The following is a 9,465-nucleotide window of genomic DNA, read 5'->3' on the forward strand; positions in this document are numbered from 1 at the left end:
ACCTATTATGTGCTGGGCACTGTCTCCGGTGCCAGGAATAGTGTTAAAAAGACAAACCTTAGAAAAAGTCGTTCATAAATATGCAAAATTTTACATGGGTCCCCGCTTACAAACATCTGTCCTTTATTCTTAAAAATCCCAACCCAGATTGACCTCCCTTTCTTGGGACTTTCTCCTGTACTTTCATGATGTTAAAACTCATCTTGGCTCTTAAAGCTGTGCTGTTTTATATCATTTCTTAATGACTTCAGAGTATGTCCTGTTAACTCAAGAAGGCAAACTTCACACTCATATTTAGGTTTATCATCTGTCTCAATCTAGATAGAGGAAGGGTCAAGGTTAATTTTTTTCCATTCATATGTCCAATTGCTCCGTCAACTTTCCTTTCACGAGTTGCAGTATTGCCTTTATCATAAATCAAGTGTAGACCTGTTTCTGGACTCTCTATTCTAGCTCACTGATTAGCCATATTAAAAAAAAAAAAAAAAAAGGCACCTAGTCATTTTGAGTCTTCTTTGTTGTTGTTGTTACAAACTGGGAGAGGTGAGGGAAGTATGGGGTTCATGATTCCTTTACAATTGCAAGAATTTTATGTTGAAGCAAAAAGTCTAAGAACCACCACCCCACTTTGACTTTTAAATGGAATATAGTAGGATAAAAATAATTTGCTCCCCAAATGCTTGTCCTCTGACAGGACATGCCAAATTCTGTCACCCCATATAGTGTAATTCTAGACCTTCTCCCATATTCATTGCCAACTTTCATAATTCTTAACTCTGAATTTTGTAATTCTAAGGGGCTTTTGACTTAGTAACAACACTCAACATGGACAATGCAGCTCAGTTTTGAATGTGGCACTACTCTTGTTAACTTTAGCCTAAGGCCAACAAGTCTCTTTGAACGAGTAACAGTACATGAAAAGAGTTGAGTAAGGACCAATGGAAGGGAACACTTTCCTTCTAAGGCTTAGTGTAAGACTACAGCCCGGCAGTTGTACACTGCACAGGCATCTCCTGGTCATGCATATTTTAAAAATCTGACCAAACCTATATACTTTCTCCCCAGCAAGGCATGTACATGCATATAAGCACTAGATATCCTTTAATTTCTAAGAGTTATGCAGATGTCCTGAAATTCATCCTTGCTACAAACATATGTTCCAGTCGAACCACCATTTCTTAGGATTCAGCTTATTTATAATATGATTTGTTATGTTTTCTTTCCTATTTTTATCTAATTTAACAGTGAGCAGTTAAATTAGAGAAAACGGGAGGAAAACATGACAAATCATATTTATCCTAAAGTGCTAGTCCAGTTATATTTTGACCCCAAAACTTGCAATGGCTCCCACTGTTTCAAGAATAGAGTTCAAATAACAAAAAATGTATTTACTCAATAAATAAGCCATTTTAGAGAATCCATTCTGTTTCAGGAAACAGAGTGTTCTTAAAAACCCCAACCCAAATTGATCTTTCTTTTTCTTATTACTTCCTATTGTACTTTCATAACTACAGAACTCATTTTGGCCCCATAGCGCTGCTGTTTTATACTGCTTCTTAATGACTTCAGAGCAAGTCCTATTTACTCAAGAACACACACTTCATTAAAACACATATTTATATCACTATGGAAAATAGTGTAAGACTTTTCACTCAGCAGGTGCTTACTATTTCAGTTACTAAATGAACTAGCTTATTTTCAGCATCATTTCACAAATACATGAGATAATACTTGGTACTTGGCAAATGAGTTTGTTTGATTATCTTCATAAAATTATGAAGTGCCTTCATGGCTTGGGGATGATTACATTGTCATTATAACTTCTCTTGGGAACCCAGAACAGTTCTTATCACTCTGAATCATTGATACTGACATTATAAAGGGTCGATGTTTGTAACCAGAGACCTGTGTAAATTTGTGTATATTTATGACCGTGTATTTCTGAGTAAGTGGCTCCATGGCTTCCCCTAGATTCTCAGATTTATCTTTCACCCATAAAAAAGTTAAGCATCATTAAGACAGGGTCATGTCTAACAATCCCTTGTATAACAATAATTAGGAGGTGATCAATAAATGCACATTGAATGAGACCAAACGGCCATGAAAAGCAGAAGGAAGAATATTCACGATGATGGAAAGATCCCATATACATAAAAATTATGACCCAAAAGGCTATTTCATATGCATTATGAGTTCAATCTCAACACTGAAAAAAATCATATAGGTAAATATAGGATAATTGTTATTTCCATAGCATTTTTTTTTTTTTTACTTTATTTCAGCGAACTAAAATGTTACAGTGGAACTTAAAGAATAATGGGAAAGAATATGAAAGATGAGTAATAGCATTAAAGAAAAGAAGCCTCATTGTCAATAAAGCACAGAACTTCGCATCTAATAAAGTTTTCTTCATTGTATCAGTGATCTCATTGCAAATTTCCTTGGGTGTTCTATATCCCCAGATCAAATCTAATTGATTACAGGAAGACAGAAGGTAAAGGAAGTTAGGGGTATGACAGAGTAACTTTCTGTCATCCTTAGGACCGGGCAGTAAGCCCTTTCCCCATTCACAATACGGCTGGGATTTTCCTGTCAGTCACATGGGACTGTGGAGGAATATGCTCAACGAATGCAAAGAAAGAAAAAAGTTTCACAGATAAACACACTTAAAAGTAAGATGAGGTCTTTGTAAAACCAATGCTTTACTAGGAGAGTATGTATTTTATTTATGTTGTTATTACTATTAATGAAAGTGCTTTGACTTTATAATAGTTTCTAGAGGAAAGACCACTTACCAATTAGCAAACCCAAAATGTCAATACCAGAGGAGCCCAACTCTACCCAGCAAGCTGTTTAGTGCCCTTCTACCCAGAGACTGAGATTAGGGGAGAGACGATGTTTTTACTCCTAATCTTTAAGGCAACAGTAAAATATTGAAAATCAAACAGGATCTGATTTGTTGACACTTTTTTTTGAAGAGACAAAGACAGGTGTGTCTTAGAATTTCTAGACAAAGACCAGTCTGGGTTGCTGGCTATTCTCCTACTCTGGCCAACTTGTCCTGAATTGATCCCTTAGGTCTAGGGTTCTCTGGAGCACCCACGAAAGTTTATCAACCTCAAAACAGTGGTCCATTCATTTCTTTAATATTTATAGAGCATGGCTCTTAAAATAAAGAAGAAATTTACAGTGTAGTGGTTAAGAGCTATGACTGTTAACCAAAAGGTTAGCAGGTTTGAATCCACCAGGCACTCCTTGGAAACCTTTTGGGGCAGTTCTACTCTGTCTTATAGGGCCTGTATGGGCTTGATTGTTTTTTTTTGGGGGGGGGGTTAAAGCATTTTTTATATGAAGTTGAATCTTATAAAAAGCGAAAGTGAATATTCTGTAGCTTTACTCAATAACAATACTTAGTCATTGAAACTTCACACTTTCTTCTTTGATTTGTTTTCCTGGTTACGAGTGGAACTAAGTGATAGAAAGAGGCTCAGGACTTGTTTCAGTGTAGGCAGCTTTATTCCTCCACATGTCTGTCAGTTTGTTGTACTGTGGGGGCTTGTATGTTGCTGAAGCTCAGGTTTCAGCTGAGCTTCCAGACTAACACAGACTAGGAAGGACCTGGCAGTCTACTTCTGAAAAGAATTAGCCAGTGAAAACCTTATGAATAGCAGCGGAACACTGTCTGATATAGTGCTGGAAGATGGGCCCCACAGGTTGGAAGGCACTCAAAAGACGACTGGGGAAAAGCTGCCACCTCAAAGTAGAGTTGACGTTACTGACATGGATGGAGTAAAGCTTTTGGGACCTTCATTTGCTGATGTGGCATGACTCAAAACGAGAAGAAACAGCTGCAAACATGCATTAATAATCAGAACACGAAATGCATGAAGTATGCATCTAGGAAAATTGGAAATCATCAAAAATGAAATGGATCACATAAAGATCAATATCCTAGGCATTAGTAAGCTGAAATGGGCTGGTGTTGGCCATTTTGAATCAGACAATCATATGGCCTACTACGTCTGGAATGAGAACTTGACAGAGCGATGGCATTGTGTTCATAGTCAAAAAGAACATTTCAAGATTTATCCTGAAGTACAATGCTGTCAGTGATAGGATAATATCCACATGCCTACAAGGAAGTCCAGTTAATAGGACTATTATTTAAATTTACCCACCGACCACTAAGGCCAAAGATGAAGAAATGGAAGATTTTTACCAAATTCTGCAGTCTGAAATTGATCAAATATGCAATCAGGATGCATTGATAATTACTGGTGATTGGAATGCGAAAGTTGGAAACAAAGAAGAAGGACTGGTAGTTGGAAAATATGGCCTTGGTGATAGAAACAATGCCAGAGATCACATGATTGACTTTTGCAAGACCAATGACTTCTTCATTGCAAATACCTTTTTTCACCAACATAAATGGTGACTGTACACATGGACCTCACCATATGGAATACACAGGAATCAAATCGACTACATCTATGGAAAGAGACAATGGAAATCATCAATATCATCAGTCAGAACAAGGCCAGGGGCTGATCGCGAAACAGACCATCAATTGCTCACGTGCAAATTCAAGCTGAAACTGAAGAAAATCAGAGCAAGTCCACGAGAGCCAAAATATGACCTTGAGTATATCCCACCTGAATTTAGACACCATCTAAAGAATAGATTTGACGCCTTGAACACTAATGACCGAAGACCAGACGAGTTGTGGAATGACATCAAGGACGTCATACATGAAGAAAGCAGGAAGTCATTGAAAAGACAGAAAAGAAAGAAAAGACCAAAATGGATGTTGAGAAGACTCTGAAACTTCCTCTCAAAAGTCAAGCAGCTAAAGCAAAAGGAAGAAATGATGAAGTAAAATAACAGAACAGAAGATTTCAAAGTGCGGCTCGAGAAGACAAAGTAAAGTATTGTAATGACATGTGCAAAGAGCTGGAGATAGAAAACCAAAAGGGAAAAACATGCTTGGCATTTCTCAAGCTGAAAGAACTGAAGAAAAAATTCAAACCCCGTGTTGAAATAGTAAAGGATTCTATGGGGAAAATATTAAATGACACAGAAAGCATCAAATGAAGATGGAAAGAATACAGAGTCATTATACCAAAAAGAATTAGTTGACGTTCAACCATTTCAAGAGGTAGCATATGATCAGGAACCGATGGTACTGAAGGAAGAAGTCCAAGCTGCTCTGAAGGCATTGGTGAAAAACAAGGCTCTAGGAATTGATGGAATATTAAGAAACGGATGCAGAGTTGGAAGTGCTCCCTCGTCTATGCCAAGAAGATTGGAAGACAGCTGCCTGGCTAACCAACTGGAAGAGATCCATATTTATGCCTATTCCCAAGAAAGGTGATCCAAATGAATGTGGAAATTATTGAACAATATCATTAATATCACACGCAAGCAAAATTTTGCTGAAGATCATTCAAAAGTGGCTGCAGCAGTGTATTGACAGGTAACTGCCAGAAATTCAGGCTAGATTCAGAAGAGGATGCGGAACCAGGGATATCATTGCTGATGTCAGAAGAATCCTGTCTGAAAGCAGAGAATACCAGAAGGATGTTTACCTTTGTATTATTGACTATGCTAAGGCATTCGACTGTGTGGAACATAACAAATTATGGATAACATTGTGAAGAATGGGAATTCCAGAGTACTTTAATTGTGCTCAAGAGGAACTTTTCCATAGATAAAAGAGGCAGTTGTTCAGACAGAACAAGGAGATACTGAATGGTTTAAAGTCAGGAAACATGTGCATTAGGGTTGTATCCTTTCACCATACCTATTCAATCTGTACACTAGCAAATAATCTGAGAAGCTGGACTACATGAAGAAGAACGGGGCATCAGGATTGGAGGAAAACTCATTAACAACCTGCATTATGCAGACGACACAACTGTGCTTGCTGAAAGTGAAGAGGACTTGAAGCACTTGCTAATGAAGATCAAAGACCACAGCCTTCAGTATGGATTATACCTCAACATAAAGGAAACAAAAATCCTCACAAATGGACTAATAAGCAACATCATGATAAATGGAGAAAAGATTGAAGTTGTCAAGGATTTCATTTTACTTGGATCCACCATCAACACCAATAGAAGCAGGAGTCAAGAAATCAAAAGATGCATTGCATTGGGCAAATCTGCTGCAGAGGACCTCACTGAAGTGTTGAAAAGCAAAGATGTCACCTTGAAGACTAAGGTGCGCCTGACCCAATCCATGGTATTTTCAGTCGGATCATATTCATGTGAAAGCTGGACAATGAATAAGGAAGACCGAAGGAGAATTGACGCCTTTGAATTGTGGTGTTGGCGAACAATATTAAATATACCATGGACTCCCAAAAGAACAAACACATCCGTCTTGGAAGAACTACAGCTAGAATGCTCCTTAGAAGCAAGGATGGTGAGACTGTGTCTTAAGTACTTTGGACATGTCAGGAGGGATCAGTCCCTGGAGAAGGACATCATGCTTGGTAAAGTAGAGGGTCAGCGAAAAAGAGGAAGACCCTCATGGAGGTGGATTGACACAGTGGCTGCAACAATGGGCTCAAGCATAAAGCATAACAATGAATGGAAAGATGGTACAAGACCAGGCAGTGTTTCGTTCTGTTGTACATAGGGTCGCTATGAGTCGGAACTGACTCGATGGCACCTAACAACAACAACAACAGGCAGCTTTGTTAAGAAATATTTGATGACATTTGCTTAGGAAACTAGGCATCAGGGGCAAATCCATAATGATGTAAGCTTAGTAGATGGTCTATGATGATATGATGATATAAACGGTTCAGTTGCCAGCCCTTCACTTTCAACAAGTTTTCCAAGGCAAAGCAAATGAAAATCTACTCTCCAAACTCTATTTATAACTTGCTTCTTATTACCACCTAACATCCTATGAGACCTCCCATCCCATGAGACCTCCCTTATATCAGAAGTGCTGGCTCAGGTTTCCAAAACTATAGAAGCTAAGTGAAATGTTTGGCAGTCAGAGAGGTAGGGTTATAGAGTCTGTGGATCCTGAATTAATTAGTTAACAATTTGATTGTAAATTCTACGCTTTGGAGGAAATCACAAGTTTGGAATCTTCATATACTCAGAGAGACATTGAGGAAAACCCAGGGTTACCATGTGCACTGAGGCAATGGCTTGGTTATCTAGTGCTGCTATAACAGAAATACCACAAATAGATGGCTTTAACAAACACACGTTTATTCTCTCAGAGTCTAGTAGGCTAGATGTCTGAACTCAGGACGCCAGCTCCAGGGGAAGTCTTTCTCTCTCTGTTGGCTCTGGAGGAAGGTCCTTGTCATTAATCTTCCGGTGGCCTAGGAGTGTCTCTGCGCAGAAACCTCGAGTCCAAAGGATGTGCTCTGCTCCTGGCATTGCTTTCTTGGTAGTATGAGATCCCCATGTCTCTCTGCTCACTTTTCTTTTACATTTGAAAAGAGATTGGCTTAAACATTAGATTAAGCTTGTAGGTTGAGTTTACACAGCTGCCACTAATCTCATCTCATCACCATCACAGAAATAGGATTTACAACACATAGGGAAATCACATCAAATGACAAAATGGCAGACAATCACACAATACTGGGAATCATGACCTAGCCAAGTTGACAGATATTTTTGTGGGACACAATTCAATCCATGACAGGCAATTATAAAGCTGACTGGCAGAATTCTGAAGAGTTGGCAAATATTCTGTCTGAAATATTCGGCAGGAAATATGGAATGCTGAACTAACAACTGCACACATTTAGCCTAGGTTGGTCAGCCTCCTCAAACCTCATCACCTCCACTACTTCCCTTCCTATATCTTCCCTCCAGTTATTTCCTTCCTGTATTAATTACAGAGTAAACCATTTTCAGGGTGGCCACAATACTGGGATGGAAATAAATAAGCTGGTAAAAGCCTGATCTATAGTAACCAAGGAGAATGTTTGATGTTTTTTTCCTAGGATGTATAATAGGATGCATATTTCCACCAACTAAAACAAACAAAAAAAAGAAGCCCATTGCCGTTGAGTGGATTCCAACTCACAGTGACCTTATAGGACAGAGTACAACTGCCCCATAGGGTATCTAAGGAGTGGCTGGTGGATTCAAACTGCCAACCTTTTGGTTAGCAGCCAAGCTCTTAACCACTATACCGCCAGGGCCCCTTCCACCAATTAGGGAATCAATTTTAACTCTTATCCAAAATAGGATGTTACGGCCAAAGAGAGAGAAGTAGGACCTTTCCATTTTTAAAGAGAGAAACAACAGAGGGAAATAGGAAATTAAAGAAATATAGGAGGATAGACTCAGGACTAACAACCAAGAAGCAATACTTAGTATCAAAAGGAAATTTTGGTTAATCGTTAATTAGAGTTAACAGAACTTGTTGGGCGTAAAGCTGTCTGTGAACAGGGAGCATCCAAGAAGGCACTCACTTAAGCATTGCGACTACATGGTTTTTAAAGTCAGTCAGGGGATTTTCAATAAGGAAGTTATAATGATTGGGTCTTAAGTATATCCTCAATTAAAGGGAAGATTTTACAAAGTAGGGGTCTTTCTGTCATTGGTTCCATGCGTATACTTGCTTGATGGGAATTGCTTGTGTCTGGTATGGTCAGTCTGAAACAAGTTGTTCTTTTCAGAAAGTTTCTGCGGTTAGAACCCTTTGAAAAACTCCCTATTATTCTGTCAAGGTTTGTAGTTGGCACGAACAGCCATTTTGATTTATCTGTTCTTGGAAAGTTTTGCACCTGGCACAAGCAGCCATTAATTTTTATTTAATATTTAATACTAAGTTAATAAATTATAAGTGCCAAGTATTTTGCAAGGTTCATTGGAGGATACTTGAATAAATTTTGAGCATTACAGTAGCACAAACTGACAATATTCTTCCAAGAGCACTAAAGGCTACGTAACGTATCATATTATCATCCCAGCACAAAGTAGCAAGGGATAAGAATGGAATGACATCCAAAACAGCCTAGAAAGAGAGTAATTCTGATCAAACCCAGATACTCAGAAAATACTATTTTTGGTCATTGAGCTTAAGGATTCTCCAAGTCCTTAGACAGGCCTGAACATTTATATTAAACTCTAAAATATAGCATTCATAATTGTATATAAATGTTTAATATTAAATGTGATTTACATAATTCTTGTTCTATGGTTACAGTCGTTTAAGATAAATATCTTCTTGTAAAAAGTCCTGCCAGATATCTCTTATGTATGGATAATTTTGTCTGGACAAATTCATTTCTGGTGCTCAAACATTACCTTGCTTTTTTTGTGAATTCCTGGCCCCAAACCTCTCCTTCTAATTTTGCCTCCTGTTTTCTATCTTCATTTTATACTCTGGCTCAAGGAAACCAATCTGTTGCTGGTGTCAGAGATTACTTAATAAAAAGCAAAGGTATCTAACAAAGATTTTTGCTAAAAATCTGATATTTTA

This window comes from Loxodonta africana, chromosome 16 (assembly GCF_030014295.1).
Source record: "Loxodonta africana isolate mLoxAfr1 chromosome 16, mLoxAfr1.hap2, whole genome shotgun sequence".
Lineage (NCBI taxonomy): Eukaryota > Metazoa > Chordata > Mammalia > Proboscidea > Elephantidae > Loxodonta > Loxodonta africana.